A 17,323-nucleotide genomic window follows, 5' to 3' on the forward strand; every position below is an offset into this window, starting at 1 on the left:
ATCACGGGGTCGGTCTTCTCTCAGGGTATAGATTGTATCACGGGGGGAGGGGGGAGGGGGGAGGGGGGAGGTCTTCTCTCAGGGTATAGATTGTATCATGGGGGTTGGTCTTCTCTCAGGGTATAGATTGTATCACGGGGGGAGGGGGTCGGTCTTCTCTCAGGGTATAGATTGTATCACGGGTGGAGGGGTTTGGTCTTCTCTCAGGGTATAGATTGTATCACGGGGGGAGGAGGTCAGTCGTGTCTCAGGGTATAGATTGTATCACGGGGGAAGGGGGGTCAGTCTTCTCTCAGGGTATAGATTGTATCACGGGGTCGGTCTTCTCTCAGGGTATAGATTGTATCACGGGGGGAGGGGGTCGGTCTTCTCTCAGGGTATAGATTGTATCACGGGGGGAGGGGGTCGGTCTTCTCTCAGGGTATAGATTGTATCACGGGTGGAGGGGTTTGGTCTTCTCTCAGGGTATAGATTGTATCACGGGGGAAGGGGGTCGGTCTTCTCTCAGGGTATAGATTGTATCACGGGGGGAGGGGGTCGGTCTTCTCTCAGGGTATAGATTGTATCACGGGTGGAGGGGGTCGGTCTTCTCTCAGGGTATAGATTGTAACACGGGGGAAGGGGGTTGGTCTTCTCTCAGGGTATAGATTGTATCACGGGGGGAGGAGGTCAGTCGTGTCTCAGGGTATAGATTGTATCACGGGGGAAGGGGGTCAGTCTTCTCTCAGGGTATAGATTGTATCACGGGGTCGGTCTTCTCTCAGGGTATAGATTGTATCACGGGGGAAGGGGGTCGGTCTTCTCTCAGGGTATAGATTGTATCATGGGGAGGGGGTCGGTCTTCTCTCAGGGTATAGATTGTATCATGGGGAGGGGGTCGGTCTTCTCTCAGGGTATAGATTGTATCACGGGGTCGGTCTTCTCTCAGGGTATAGATTGTATCACGGGGGGAGGGGGGAGGTCTTCTCTCAGGGTATAGATTGTATCACGGGGGAAGGGGGTCGGTCTTCTCTCAGGGTATAGATTGTATCACGGGGGGAGGTCTTCTCTCAGGGTATAGATTGTATCACGGGGGAAGGGGGTCGGTCTTCTCTCAGGGTATAGATTGTATCACGGGGGGAGGGGGTCGGTCTTCTCTCAGGGTATAGATTGTATCACGGGGGGAGGGGGTCGGTCTTCTCTCAGGGTATAGATTGTATCACGGGGGGAGGGGGTCGGTCTTCTCTCAGGGTATAGATTGTATCACGGGTGGAGGGGGTCGGTCTTCTCTCAGGGTATAGATTGTATCACGGGGGGGGGGGGTCGGTCTTCTCTCAGGGTATAGATTGTATCACGGGGGGAGGGGGTCGGTCTTCTCTCAGGGTATAGATTGTATCACGGGGGGAGGGGGTCGGTCTTCTCTCAGGGTATAGATTGTATCACGGGTGGAGGGGGTCGGTCTTCTCTCAGGGTATAGATTGTATCACGGGGGGAGGGGGTCGGTCTTCTCTCAGGGTATAGATTGTATCACGGGGGGAGGGGGTCGGTCTTCTCTCAGGGTTCAGATTGATTTTTATGGACTTTTTGATTGTCTTGCCTGGAGGTGGATATTATTTAGTTCTGTCCTCCTTTCTCACGTTTCTCCGTTTGGTTTTTCCTCAGCTATAACTGCATTAAACAACCAGGTGGGGTGGCGGTACTGCCTGCTGATAGTGGGGGCTCTGCAGCTGAACATTGTGGTGTGTGGAGCATTACTACGACCCATAATCATCAAACCTCCCGAAGAAGCCAAAGAGTCTCGGAAGAGCCAGAACCTTGAGAGCAGCTATATGCTGGAAAACGAGCAGACGCTGACCTCTCTGGACTCCATTGATTCTGGAGTTGAAGTATCTACCTCCCCGAAGAATGTAGCGGGTGGCGGGACCCCTGAGAAGAGGAAGCCGGCTGAGGAGCTGGATGTAGAGGAGAAGTCGGAACCTCCTCTTCTAGACTTCTCAGTGCTGAGGAACCCCAGCTTTATATGCTATGCTCTTTTTGGGCTTTTTGCCACACTGGGCTTCTTTGCGCCATCGCTGTATATCATCCCTCTTTGTCTGAGCTTAGGGATAGGCAAGGACTTGTCTGCATACATGCTATCCTCCATGGCCATTGCTGAGGTCTTTGGCAGGATCGGTGCTGGTTGGATACTCAATAGAAAGCCTATTCAAAAAATTTACATTGAGCTGATCTTTGTTGTTCTGTTGTGCCTGGCTTTGGTTGCTTTTCCCTTTGCAGGTAACTTCTGGGGGCTGGTGGTGTGCAGCGTTTTTTTTTTGGTTGCATGCTTGGGACTGTTACTGGCACCCATATTCCTCTGGTGGCAGAAGAAGACATTGTTGGCATTGAAAAGATGTCTTCAGGAGTCGGGGTCTATGTTTTTATCCAAAGTATTGCTGGCCTGGCTGGACCACCACTTGGAGGTAAGAATCACGAGGGTCTTATTTTCAATCTGTTTCAGACGTAAAAATGTTGTAATATTAGCTGTAAAAGTAATGTAACCCTGAGAGAGAAAGAGGCTAGATGGCTCCCCATAGTGTTGGAGGCTCCCCGCAGTGTTGGAGGCTCCCCGCAGTGTTGGAGGCTCCCCGCAGTGTTGGAGGCTCCCCGCAGTGTTGGAGGCTCCCCGCAGTGTTGGAGGCTCCCCGCAGTGTTGGAGGCTCCCCGCAGTGTTGGAGGCTCCCCGCAGTGTTGGAGGCTCCCCGCAGTGTTGGAGGCTCCCCGCAGTGTTGGAGGCTCCCCATAGTGTTGGAGGCTCCCCATAGTGTTGGAGGCTCCCCGCAGTGTTGGAGGCTCCCCATAGTGTTGGAGGCTCCCCGCAGTGTTGGAGGCTCCCCGCAGTGTTGGAGGCTCCCCGCAGTGTTGGAGGCTCCCCATAGTGTTGGAGGCTCCCCATAGTGTTGGAGGCTCCCCATAGTGTTGGAGGCTCCCCGCAGTGTTGGAGGCTCCCCATAAAATGGAAATTTCAGAACCGAAACAAAACCGAAATAAAAAAAAATATCAGTCCGAAACCGAAAATAACTTTTCTTTTTTCCCCCTATTTCAATTTTGTTTTAAATAATTGTATGTATGATAAAATGAAGTTGGCCATTGCACTGACTGAGGCATTCTGCACTGATATACCTCACTCAGCACATCTTCATATACAGATCCAGTGCCTCATCATGCAATATGTATCTATATGTGTGTGTGACATACCTCACCTAGTGCAATACACAGACGTCACATCTTCCTATACAGATCCAGTGCCTCATCATGCAATATGTATCTATATGTGTGTGTGACATACCTCACCTAGTGCAATACACAGACGTCACATCTTCATATACAGATCCAGTGCCTCATGCAATATGTATCTATATGTGTGTGACATACCTCACCTAGTGCAATACACAGACGTCACATCTTCATATACAGATCCAGTGCCTCATCATGCAATATGTATCTATATGTGTGTGACATACCTCACCTAGTGCAATACACAGACGTCACATCTTCATATACAGATCCAGTGCCTCATCATGCAATATGTATCTATATGTGTGTGTGACATACCTCACCTAGTGCAATACACAGACGTCACATCTTCATATACAGATCCAGTGCCTCATCATGCAATATGTATATATATGTGTGTGACATACCTCACCTAGTGCAATACACAGACGTCACATCTTCCTATACAGATCCAGTGCCTCATGCAATATGTATCTATATGTGTGTGACATACCTCACCTAGTGCAATACACAGACGTCACATCTTCCTATACAGATCCAGTGCCTCATGCAATATGTATCTATATGTGTGTGACATACCTCACCTAGTGCAATACACAGACGTCACATCTTCATATACAGATCCAGTGCCTCATCATGCAATATGTATCTATATGTGTGTGTGACATACCTCACCTAGTGCAATACACAGACGTCACATCTTCATATACAGATCCAGTGCCTCATCATGCAATATGTATCTATATGTGTGTGACATACCTCACCTAGTGCAATACACAGACGTCACATCTTCCTATACAGATCCAGTGCCTCATCATGCAATATGTATCTATATGTGTGTGACATACCTCACCTAGTGCAATACACAGACGTCACATCTTCATATACAGATCCAGTGCCTCATCATGCAATATGTATCTATATGTGTGTGACATACCTCACCTAGTGCAATACACAGACGTCACATCTTCATATACAGATCCAGTGCCTCATCATGCAATATGTATCTATATGTGTGTGTGACATACCTCACCTAGTGCAATACACAGACGTCACATCTTCATATACAGATCCAGTGCCTCATCATGCAATATGTATATATATGTGTGTGACATACCTCACCTAGTGCAATACACAGACGTCACATCTTCATATACAGATCCAGTGCCTCATCATGCAATATGTATATATATGTGTGTGACATACCTCACCTAGTGCAATACACAGACGTCACATCTTCATATACAGATCCAGTGCCTCATCATGCAATATGTATCTATATGTGTGTGTGACATACCTCACCTAGTGCAATACACAGACGTCACATCTTCCTATACAGATCCAGTGCCTCATCATGCAATATGTATCTATATGTGTGTGACATACCTCACCTAGTGCAATACACAGACGTCACATCTTTATATATTATATCATATAAAGATGTCTGTGTACTGCACTAGGTGAGGTATGAGGAGATGGCACGTGACCTAGACAGTCACACACAAAATACTGACCACGGTGAGCAGAAAGTTGCACTTGCACCTTGCATTTACTGAGGGCCGAGGCGAGGGGCATTCATCATAAAGTTGCACTAGTCAATAGTCTGTGACTGGTGGTCTGTGACAGTCAGTCACAGACCTTACCTTAACTGCTGGCGTTAGTACAGAGTGAGTCCCGCCGTCGGGTGATGAGCAGCTTGCTCAGAGTCATGCCGGGTTGGATGGCGCCCAGCCCCCACAGAACGTAGACTTGACTGTGTCTGAGACAGACAGTCCTCCGTCGGGACACACATGCACAGCCGATGGTCGCACCCGCCTTTGACGCTGGCAGTGGCAGAGCCGCAGGGCAGGGGAAACAGGAAGTAAGCTGTCCGTACAGTACCAGTGCCACTGACTACCCAGTGACCCAGACTGCTTCTGGCGAGCTTACGGGCAGGGTGACGGGGCCCCCTATTGGGCGGGGCCCATGGGCTTCCTATGGTAAGTCCGGCCCTGGAGGTGGGCTCATTATCGGCAATTTTTAAGTTGTTTCGGCATGTCCCCAAAACAGCTATTTTCGGCCGATATGTATCGGCCACCGATATATCGGTGCATCCCAAATATACATATATACAACATTGAGTCTGAGTAGCACAAATCATAGTGGGGTTCTCATTCCCCCTGTACCCCTATTAGAGACACAGGGGGATCTACACATAAGAGGGTCGGGGAAGCTGGACAAGGAGCCTCCAGAACTCTCCAGGGCAAGCTGAGCCCCACAAACCCCGTCACACCCCCCATCAGGCCAGTTGTATGGTAAGGAAGGATGTGGTGGAAGGCCCATCAGGGAGAATCTGGAAATGACGACCCTGATTTGAGGACATACATGAAAGTCCTCTGTGGCCGAGGCCAGGGCACACATCGCTCCTTTCCAGTCTTGTAATCCTTTCCGGATGAATGAATTCTGTCTGTAGAGGAGGATGTGGTGGCTTCCATAGGTGACACAGTGTAGAATACCGACACCTTCTCTGTTTGGGGTCATACCAGCTGATGTGTACAACGGATGGTGGGTTCCAACTTTCCTCCAGTACTAAGTGTGACGGTATTGGTATGATATCCCCGTCAACGTTCCCTTCTTCCCATAACGAAAATCACCCCAATATTCCACGAGGAGAGATATCCCTGGAATCGCCCAGAAAGCCACACATGCCAAGCTTACTGCTAGAACAAGACAGACTTTAATGGTTTTTCTTCTCAGCTTTTTATACAGTCCAAGACATTGAAGCAACAATGAAATCTCCACCCCCCCCAATCACACACTAAGGCTAATTACTAAAACATTCTAGACAGGTCGGCACCGACCGACAATTATCATGTCTAATCACTGCACATTCCTTAAACAAAAAACCATCTTCACACACTGAGTTTCCTAAGCAGACGTTTCGTCTGCTTCCAGTTTGACACCTATTAACACCTCTGAGAATCACTAGGTTTTTAGACAGGGTTATCACACAATTAAAGGCCTTTCAAAAGCTAGCCTTATTTTGCATATGAACAGTCCTTACAGAGAGAGATGAATCACACATGAAACACCTGTTACCTGTAACCCACAGCATTAAGTTAGCAGGGAGAGCATTAGACTGAAGCATATAGGCAATTGCATCACAATGGCCCCCCCTTTTCTCCCTGCTACGGCAAACCCGGTTGGACCTTCCCTGGTCCAGTAGGGTTGACGGGTTCAGAGCTTTTAGTCCGAGGTTAACTCCGTTTGGCGTAACTGACCTCCCTTGGCAACTGCTTCAGACTCAGGTATGCCACCGGGTCGTCAGATCACACGCCGTTCAGTCCCCAAGTCTTTGTGCGATCTGCAGAGTCACCAGAAGTCAGTGTGAAGACGGCGAATGGGTCTGTGCGCCGCCATCTAGGTGTCCCGCTATGGGAGGGGCAGGTTATGGCTCTGAAGTGACAGTCACAGGAGATTCATAAAAAGAAAAAGTTATATTTGTTGAAATGCTGTAGCACTGGTGCTCAGAGTCCGGGGGGGGGAGGGGACTCAGAGCCCCATAAGGTCAGCCACCCCCTGCTCCCTCCGCAGCCGCCGGTTCTCCTCTTTGAGCTTCTCCAGCTCCATCTCCAGTTCATGGAGCCTGGGGGGGTCAGCCCGCTGTGACCTCAGGTGGTTGTTCTCCTCCTCCATGCGGCTTATGCACTCCTCCAGCTCTATGTACTCACGGATCAGATCCTGCTTGCTCATGTCCTGCAGGCTTTCCACGTGGTCCTTCATCATCAGGAACTGGGTGGTGGTGTAAGGGGCCACCGGTGGGCCCTTGGCGAACATCTCGGCCCGCATCTGGGGCGCCCGCTGCGATTCCATCTCCTCCAGTCGCTTCTTCTCCTCCCAGGTCCGCTGGTTATATGACTTCCAGGACCTCTTCTTCTTGGAGGGTAGCTGGCGGTGCCTCTTTCTGCCCAGCTCCCTCCAAGGCCCCTCCGGCTCATGGCTGTCGCCCATGAACAGCTGACAATGGTGTTCCCTGTTGTCCGTAATAACAGATTGTACCATGAGGGCTTCGTAAGGGGTGCCCAATGGTTCTTCCTGACCCAGCTCCTGGGGATCCCAAGCCGAGTCTACACAATGGGCTGCTGCTGGTGGGCGGTACCCAGGTTGAGACCAATTTGACCTGGTGTTGTCATTCATGGGGCAATTCTGCTTGAAGTGACCCAACTGTTTGCACCGGAAGCAGCGTTGTTCGTTGTCCTCCTGGCGTGGGTAGCGAGGGCTATATGTCATCGGTCTGTTAGGCGGTTGGTATCTAGCGGCTGGTGGGTGTGAGGGCGCCGTTGGTTGTGGGGGTTGTACCCGTGGTGTGACCTGGTTTGTCTTGCGAGTATCCGCATATTCATCCGCCAACTTCGCGGCCTCTGGTAGAGTCATGGGCCTGCGATCTCTCACCCAATCCTTGACGTCCGTCTGGATGTGATTGTAAAATTGCTCCAGGAGCATTAGTTGCAAAATGTCCTCTGCGGTGGTGGCCTGGCTGCTGTTAACCCAGTTAGAGGCCGACAGGGACAACTGGCATGCCCATTCCGCGTAAGAGTCTTTCGTGGTTTTGCGTGAGTCCCTGAACTTCTGTCGGTGGGACTCTGGGGTTACCGCATAACGAGCCAGGAGCACTTCTTTAACCCTGGCGTAGCTATGGATATCCTGATCTGGCACGGTCCGGAAAGCATCAGAAGCTTTGCCTGACAATATTGCAACCCACTCTCTTTTAGCTATTCGGTGCAGGTTACATTGTCGCTCAAAATCCGCCAGGTAGTTATCAATCTCACAGTCCTTTTCATCAAAAGCTTTAAAAGCGCTAAACGGAATCTTCCTTGCGTCTGCTGTGCTGTACTCACTGTTCGGAGAAGGTGCGGCTGCTTGTTGGACTGCTGCCAGTTTTAACTGTAGTTCTGCGTCCCTTATTTGTTTATTCTTTCGCTAACAGGTCCATCACTCTCAGCACCACATCTGCCGTTGGGTTCGGGCCGAACCACGCTAGCTTCTCTCTCATTAGCTTGTTGGCTGGCGATTCCTCCTCCTGAATCACTGGTGTCTCCATCTCTTGTACTGCTGGCGTTGCTGCAATCCCGTCTTCCTGGTCTATCTCCATTGATTCTGCTATGATGACCCGCTTGGTTTTGTTGCTAGCAATCCTTCCACGAACTTCCAGTAGTTCTTCCAGTGTCTGCTTGGAATCCGGGTGTGAAGGGGAATAGAAGGGAAAAATCCCACTGCTGCCACCAATTGTGACGGTATTGGTATGATATCCCCGTCAACGTTCCCTTCTTCCCATAACGAAAATCACCCCAATATTCCACGAGGAGAGATATCCCTGGGATCGCCCAGAAAGCCACACATGCCAAGCTTACTGCTAGAACAACACAGACTTTAATGGTTTTCTTCTCAGCTTTTTATACAGTCCAAGACATTGAAGCAACAATGAAATCTCCACCCCCCCAATCACACACTAAGGCTAATTACTAAAACATTCCAGACAGGTCGGCACCGACCGACAATTATCATGTCTAATCACTGCACATTCCTTAAACAACAAACCATCTTCACACACTGAGTTTCCTAAGCAGACGTTTCGTCTGCTTCCAGTTTGACACCTAGTAACACCTCTGAGAATCACTAGGTTGTAGACAGGGTTATCACACAATTAAAGGCCTTTCAAAAGCTAGCCTTATTTTGCATATGAACAGTCCTTACAGAGAGAGATGAATCACACATGAAACACCTGTTACCTGTAACCCACAGCATTAAGTTAGCAGGGAGAGCATTAGACTGAAGCATATAGGCAATTGCATCACACTAAGCAATTCTAAGTAGACATGTTCATTGGAAGAAACGTATGGGGAAAAGGGGACCTATGTACACCTGAGCTGGTCACCCCCTATTTGTGTCTCCCTGTGAAGGTAGATGGAATTATCATGGAGGTATGAGGCAGATTTCGGGATGATGCTTTTCATGGGGGTGGAATATACTTGGACCCAAAGCGTCACTCATAGCTCCATGTTTGTGCTTTCCTTGCAGGCGTCCTGGTAGACTGGAGCCAAAACTACGGCTCGGCTTTTTACTCTTGTGCTGCTGGAATGGCGCTTGGGGCGTTCTTCCTGGCGCTGGTGAGGCCATGCAAGGTGGGACTCTGCAGGAAGAAGGAAGACATGCAGGAAATGCCGGAGGATTTCCTGGAAATGGACATGGCAAAAGGAGAGGGACTTGGCAAAAGCTGCCAGAGTCTCAGTGGTACACCATCTCATGTAATCTAATGGTCTCTCCCCATGTCCCGGAACAAACCACTCCCAATAAAAGGGAAGATGACACAAGCAATGTGAATTGGGACTCTGGGTAGGGGGGGAGGGGAGAATGGGGCATTCCATAATAAAGACTGCATGCAGGGAAAACACTTGACCTTTCGCCTCTAGGCTATGCTGCTTCCTCAGAAATGCTGCAAACGGTCTTCATTCACTGAATTCATTCATGCAAACCAAATATTTATTAAATTATTAGAGCTGCTGTCAGTCATTCAGGGTTTTGCTGTACTACAGGGCTGTCATGTGTTTGTTTAGGCCAGAGACGAGCAATACACATCGTGCCTCAGGACTCTTCTCTAGCAGGATGGAAATACAGGAGGACAAAGATAAGAGATATATATATATATATAGATATATATAATGTGCCCAGAAAATGTTCTGTGAGATCAATAAAACGTACATTTTCTTCTGGACTTGTCTTCTGACTTTTCTTTATCAGAGAATCCAACAGACCCTTCATCAAGCCTTCGCTCCCCTCCTCGTCCCGCGTCCTCCCTCATCGTCCTGCACGTAACGCGTCCTCCATCATCGTCCCGCACGTAACGCGTTCCTCCCTCATCGTCCCGCACGTAACGCGACCTCCATCATCGTCCCGCACGTAACGCGACCTCCACTCCTCGTCCCGCACGTAACGCGACCTCCCTCCTCGTCCCGCACGTAACGCGTCCTCTCCCTCATCGTCCCGCACGTAACGCGACCTCCATCATCGTCCCGCACGTAACGCGACCTCCATCATCGTCCTGCACGTAACGCGTCCTCCATCATCGTCCCGCACGTAACGCGTTCCTCCCTCATCGTCCCGCACGTAACGCGACCTCCATCATCGTCCCGCACGTAACGCGACCTCCACTCCTCGTCCCGCACGTAACGCGACCTCCCTCCTCGTCCCGCACGTAACGCGTCCTCTCCCTCATCGTCCCGCACGTAACGCGACCTCCATCATCGTCCCGCACGTAACGCGACCTCCATCATCGTCCCGCACGTAACGCAACCTCCATCATCGTCCTGCACGTAACGCGTCCTCCCTCATCGTCCCGCACGTAACGCGACCTCCACTCCTCGTCCCGCACGTAACGCGTCCTCCCTCATCGTCCCGCACGTAACGCGACCTCCCTCATCGTCCCGCACGTAACACGTCCTCCCTCCTCGTCCCGCACGTAACGCGACCTCCACTCCTCGTCCCGCACGTAACGCGTCCTCTCCCTCATCGTCCCGCACGTAACGCGACCTCCATCATCGTCCCGCACGTAACGCGACCTCCATCATCGTCCCGCACGTAACGCAACCTCCATCATCGTCCCGCACGTAACGCGTCCTCTCCCTCATCGTCCCGCACGTAACGCGACCTCCATCATCGTCCCGCACGTAACGCGACCTCCACTCCTCGTCCCGCACGTAACGCGACCTCTCCCTCATCGTCCCGCACGTAACGCGACCTCCATCATCGTCCCGCACGTAACGCGACCTCCATCATCGTCCCGCACGTAACGCGTCCTCTCCACTCATCGTCCTGCACGTAACGCGACCTCCATCATCGTCCTGCACGTAACGCGACCTCCATCATCGTCCCACACGTAACGCGTCCTCTCCCTCATCGTCCTGCACGTAACGCTTCCTCCATCATCGTCCCGCACGTAACGCGTCCTCCATCATCGTCCCGCACGTAACGCGTCCTCCATCATCGTCCCGCACGTAACGCGACCTCCACTCCTCGTCCCGCAGGTAACGCGACCTCCACTCCTCGTCCCGCACGTAACGCAACCTCTCCCTCATCGTCCCGCACGTAACGCGACCTCCATCATCGTCCCGCAAGTAACACGTCCTCTCCACTCCTCGTCCCGCAAGTAACACGACCTCCATCATCGTCCCGCACGTAACGCGACCTCCATCATCGTCCTGCACGTAACGCGTCCTCTCCCTCCTCGTCCCGCATGTAACGCGTCCTCCATCATCGTCCTGCACGTAACGCGTCCTCTCCACTCCTCGTCCCGCACGTAACGCGACCTCTCCCTCATCGTCCTGCACGTAACGCGACCTCCATCATCGTCCCGCACGTAACGCGACCTCCATCATCGTCCCGCATGTAACGCGACCTCTCCCTCATCGTCCCGCATGTAACGCGACCTCTCCCTCATCGTCCCGCACGTAACGCGACCTCCATCGTCCCGCATGTAACGCGACCTCTCCCTCATCGTCCCGCACGTAACGCGACCTCTCCCTCATCGTCCTGCACGTAACGCGTCCTCCATCATCGTCCCGCACATAACGCGACCTCCATCATCGTCCCGCACGTAACGCGTCCTCTCCCTCATCGTCCCGCATGTAACGCGACCTCCATCATCGTCCCGCACGTAGCGCGACCTCCATCGTCCCGCACGTAACGCGTCCTCTCCATCATCGTCCCGCACGTAACGCGACCTCCATCATCGTCCCGCATGTAACGCGTCCTCCATCATCGTCCCGCACGTAACGCGTCCTCTCCCTCATCGTCCTGCACGTAACGCGTCCTCCATCATCGTCCCGCACGTAACGCGTCCTCTCCCTCATCGTCCTGCACGTAACGCGTCCTCCATCATCGTCCCGCACGTAACGCGACCTCTCCCTCATCGTCCCGCACGTAACACGACCTCTCCCTCATCGTCCCGCACGTAACGCGACCTCCACTCCTCGTCCCGCACGTAACGCGACCTCCATCATCGTCCCGCATGTAACGCGACCTCTCCCTCATCGTCCCGCACGTAACGCGACCTCTCCCTCATCGTCCCGCACGTAACGCGTCCTCCATCATCGTCCCGCACATAACGCGACCTCCATCATCGTCCCGCATGTAACGCGTCCTCCATCATCGTCCCGCACGTAACGCGTCCTCTCCCTCATCGTCCCGCATGTAATGCGTCCTCCATCATCGTCCCGCACGTAACGCGTCCTCCATCATCGTCCCGCACATAACGCGACCTCCATCATCGTCCCGCATGTAACGCGTCCTCCATCATCGTCCCGCATGTAACGCGTCCTCTCCCTCATCGTCCCGCATGTAACGCGTCCTCCATCATCGTCCCGCACGTAACGCGTCCTCTCCCTCATCGTCCTGCACGTAACGCGTCCCGCACGTAACGCGTCCTCTCCCTCATCGTCCCGCACGTAACGCGACCTCCATCATCGTCCCGCACGTAACGCGACCTCCCTCCTCGTCCCGCACGTAACGCGACCTCCCTCCTCGTCCCGCACGTAACGCGACCTCCACTCCTCGTCCCGCACGTAACGCGACCTCTCCCTCATCGTCCCGCACGTAACGCGACCTCCCCTCCTCGTCCCGCACGTAACGCGTCCTCCCTCATCGTCCTGCACGTAACGCGACCTCTCCCTCATCGTCCCGCACGTAACGCGACCTCCATCATCGTCCTGCACGTAACGCGTCCTCCCTCAAGCCTTCGCTCCCCTCCTCGTCCCGCGTCCTCCCTCATCGTCCCGCACGTAACGCGACCTCCATCATCGTCCCGCACGTAACGCGACCTCCCTCATCGTCCCGCACGTAACGCGACCTCTCCCTCATCGTCCCGCACGTAACGCGACCTCGATCATCGTCCCGCACGTAACGCGACCTCCCTCCTCGTCCCGCACGTAACGCGACCTCCCTCCTCGTCCCGCACGTAACGCGACCTCCATCATTGTCCCGCACGTAACGCGACCTCCCCTCCTCGTCCCGCACGTAACGCGACCTCCCTCCTCGTCCCGCACGTAACGCGTCCTCCCTCATCGTCCCGCACGTAACGCGACCTCCCTCCTCGTCCCGCACGTAACGCGACCTCCCTCATCGTCCCGCACGTAACGCGACCTCCCTCCTCGTCCCGCACGTAACGCGACCTCCATCATTGTCCCGCACGTAACGCGACCTCCATCATTGTCCCGCACGTAACGCGACCTCCCTCATCGTCCCGCACGTAACGCGTCCTCTCCCTCATCGTCCCGCACGTAACGCGTCCTCTCCCTCATCGTCCCGCACGTAACGCGACCTCCCTCCTCGTCCCGCACGTAACGCGTCCTCCATCATCGTCCCGCACGTAACGCGACCTCTCCCTCATCGTCCCGCACGTAACGCGACCTCGATCATCGTCCCGCACGTAACGCGACCTCCCTCCTCGTCCCGCACGTAACGCGACCTCCCTCCTCGTCCCGCACGTAACGCGACCTCCATCATTGTCCCGCACGTAACGCGACCTCCCCTCCTCGTCCCGCACGTAACGCGACCTCCCTCCTCGTCCCGCACGTAACGCGTCCTCCCTCATCGTCCCGCACGTAACGCGACCTCCCTCCTCGTCCTGCACGTAACGCGACCTCCCTAATCGTCCTGCACGTAACGCGACCTCCCTCCTCGTCCCGCACGTAACGCGACCTCCATCATTGTCCCGCACGTAACGTGTCCATCATCATTGTCCCGCACGTAACGCGACCTCCCTCATCGTCCCGCACGTAACGCGTCCTCTCCCTCATCGTCCCGCACGTAACGCGACCTCCCTCCTCGTCCCGCACGTAACGCGTCCATCATCATTGTCCCGCACGTAACGCGACCTCCCCTCCTCGTCCCGCACGTAACGCGACCTCCCTCATCGTCCCGCACGTAACGCGACCTCCCTCATCGTCCCGCACGTAACGCGACCTCCACTCCTCGTCCCGCATGTAACGCGTCCTCCATCATCGTCCCGCACGTAACGCGACCTCCCTCGTCGTCCCGCACGTAACGCGACCTCCACTCCTCGTCCCGCACGTAACGCGTCCTCCATCATCGTCCCGCACGTAACGCGTCCTCCATCATCGTCCCGCACGTAACGCGTCCTTCCTCCTCGTCCCGCACGTAACGCGACCTCCATCATCGTAACGCGACCTCCCTCATCATCCCGCACGTAACGCGACCTCCACTCCTCGTCCCGCACGTAACGCGACCTCCATCATCGTCCCGCACGTAACGCGACCTCCATCATCGTCCCGCACGTAACGCGACCTCCCTCATCGTCCCGCACGTAACGCGACCTCCACTCCTCGTCCCGCACGTAACGCGACCTCCATCATCGTCCCGCACGTAACGCGACCTCCATCATCGTCCCGCACGTAATGCGTCCTCCATCATCGTCCCGCACGTAACGCGTCCTCCCTCATCGTCCCGCACGTAACGCGTCCTCCCTCATCGTCCCGCACGTAACGCGTCCTCCCTCATCGTCCCGCACGTAACGCGACCTCCACTCCTCGTCCCGCACGTAACGCGACCTCCATCATCGTCCCGCACGTAACGCGACCTCCATCATCGTCCCGCACGTAATGCGTCCTCCATCATCGTCCCGCACGTAACGCGTCCTCCCTCATCGTCCCGCACGTAACGCGTCCTCCATCATCGTCCCGCACGTAACGCGTCCTCCCTCATCGTCCCGCACGTAACGCGTCCTCTCCCTCATCATCCCGCACGTAACGTGTCCTCTCCACTCCTCGTCCCGCACGTAACGCGACCTCCATCATCGTCCCGCACGTAACGCGACCTCCATCATCGTCCCGCACGTAACGCGTCCTCTCCCTCATCATCCCGCACGTAACGCGTCCTCTCCCTCAACGTCCCGCACGTAACGCGTCCTCTCCCTCATCGTCCCGCACGTAACGCGACCTCTCCCTCCTCGTCCCGCACGTAACGCGTCCTCCCTCATCGTCCCGCACGTAACGCGACCTCTCCCTCATCGTCCCGCACGTAACGCGACCTCCATCATCGTCCCGCATGTAACGCGACCTCTCCCTCATCGTCCCGCACGTAACGCGACCTCTCCCTCATCGTCCCGCACGTAACGCCTCCTCCATCATCGTCCCGCACATAACGTGACCTCCATCATCGTCCCGCATGTAACGCGTCCTCTCCCTCATCGTCCCGCACGTAACGCGTCCTCCATCATCGTCCCTCACGTAACGCGTCCTCTCCCTCATCGTCCCGCACGTAACGCGTCCTCTCCCTCATCGTCCCGCACGTAACGCGTCCTCTCCCTCATCGTCCCGCACGTAACGCATCCTCTCCCTCATCGTCCCGCACGTAACGCGTCCTCCATCATCGTCCGCACATAACGCGTCCTCCCTCATCGTCCCGCACGTAACGCGTCATCCCGCACGTAACGCGTCCTCTCCCTCATCGTCCCGCACGTAAAGCGTCCTCCCTCATCGTCCCGCACGTAACGCGTCCTCCATCATCGTCCTGCACGTAACGCATCCTCTCCCTCATCGTCCTGCACGTAACGCGTCCTCTCCCTCATCGTCCCGCACGTAACGCGTCCTCCCTCATCGTCCCGCACGTAACGCGTCCTCCATCATCGTCCCGCACGTAACGCGACCTCCATCATCGTCCCGCACGTAACGCGTCCTCTCCCTCATCGTCCCGCACGTTACGCGTCTTCCATCATCGTCCCGCACGTAACGCATCCTCTCCCTCATCGTAACGCACGTAACACGTCCTCTCCCTCATCGTCCCGCACGTAACGCATCCTCCATCATCGTCCCGCATGTAACGCGTCCTCTCCCTCATCGTAACGCGTCCTCTCTCTGCCCGTCATCGCCGCCTCACGGCCTCTCTCTGCCCGTCACCGCCGCCTCACAGCCTCTCTCTGCCTGCCACCACCGCCTCACGGCCTCTCTCTGCCCGTCACCGCCGCCTCACGGCCTCTCTCTGCCTGTCACCACCGCCTCACAGCCTCTCTCTGCCCGTCACCGCCGCCTCATGGCCTCTCTCTGCCTGTCACCACCGCCTTACAGCCTCTCTCTGCCCATCACCGCCGCCTCATGGCCTCTCTCTGCCCGTCACCGCCGCCTCATGGCCTCTCTCTGCCTGTCACCACTGCCTCACAGCCTCTCTCTGCCCGTCACCGCCGCCTCATGGCCTCTCTCTGCCCGTCACCGCCGCCTCACAGCCTCTCTCTGCCCGTCACCGCCGCCTCATGGCCTCTCTCTGCCCGTCACCGCCGCCTCACAGCCTCTCTCTGCCCGTCACCACCGCCTCACAGCCTCTCTCTGCCCGTCACCGCCGCCTCACGGCCTCTCTCTGCCTGTCACCACCGCCTCACAGCCTCTCTCTGCCCGTCACCGCCGCCTCACGGCCTCTCTCTGCCTGTCACCACCGCCTCACAGCCTCTCTCTGCCCGTCACCGCCGCCTCATGGCCTCTCTCTGCCCGTCACCGCCGCCTCACAGCCTCTCTCTGCCCGTCACCACCGCCTCACAGCCTCTCTCTGCCCGTCACCGCCGCCTCATGGCCTCTCTCTGCCCGTCACCGCCGCCTCACGGCCTCTCTCTGCCCGTCACCACCGCCTCACAGCCTCTCTCACTCTTCGGGCTCCGGGTACTACTGGGTGGGGAGCAGAGGAAGATCACTATGCCAGGGAAGGCAAGGAGATAGGCAGGCGGCTGGCCGGGACTTGAGCCAAGGCAGAAGAACATGCGAACGGAACGGGCACCGAAATATTCCCTCCGCTCCGACCAGCACACAATCATCAGAGAGGGGCAGATAATGGAAACAAATGCCCCCCTATAGCTAGTGGGAGCGGCGGAGCGCGGGGGGGGTGTAATTTAGAAAATATTTTTTTTATTCTGCACTGACTGTCTTTGAAATTGCCCCAGCCCCCGTTCAAATCCAACCCAGGGACAAAACCGGGGACAGACTTGGTCCGGGGACAGTGTCCTCAATCCGGGGACTGTCCCCCGAAACCGGGGATG

At 55.2% G+C, this 17,323-nt stretch overlaps 1 pseudogene; it reads left to right on the forward strand.

Moving 5' to 3' along the window:
• Nucleotides 1-1,412: 1,412 nt before the first annotated feature.
• On the forward strand, nucleotides 1,413-9,763 carry LOC120923268 (annotated as a pseudogene).
• The last annotated feature ends 7,560 nt before the right edge of the window (nucleotides 9,764-17,323 follow it).

This window comes from Rana temporaria, unplaced genomic scaffold (assembly GCF_905171775.1).
Source record: "Rana temporaria unplaced genomic scaffold, aRanTem1.1, whole genome shotgun sequence".
Lineage (NCBI taxonomy): Eukaryota > Metazoa > Chordata > Amphibia > Anura > Ranidae > Rana > Rana temporaria.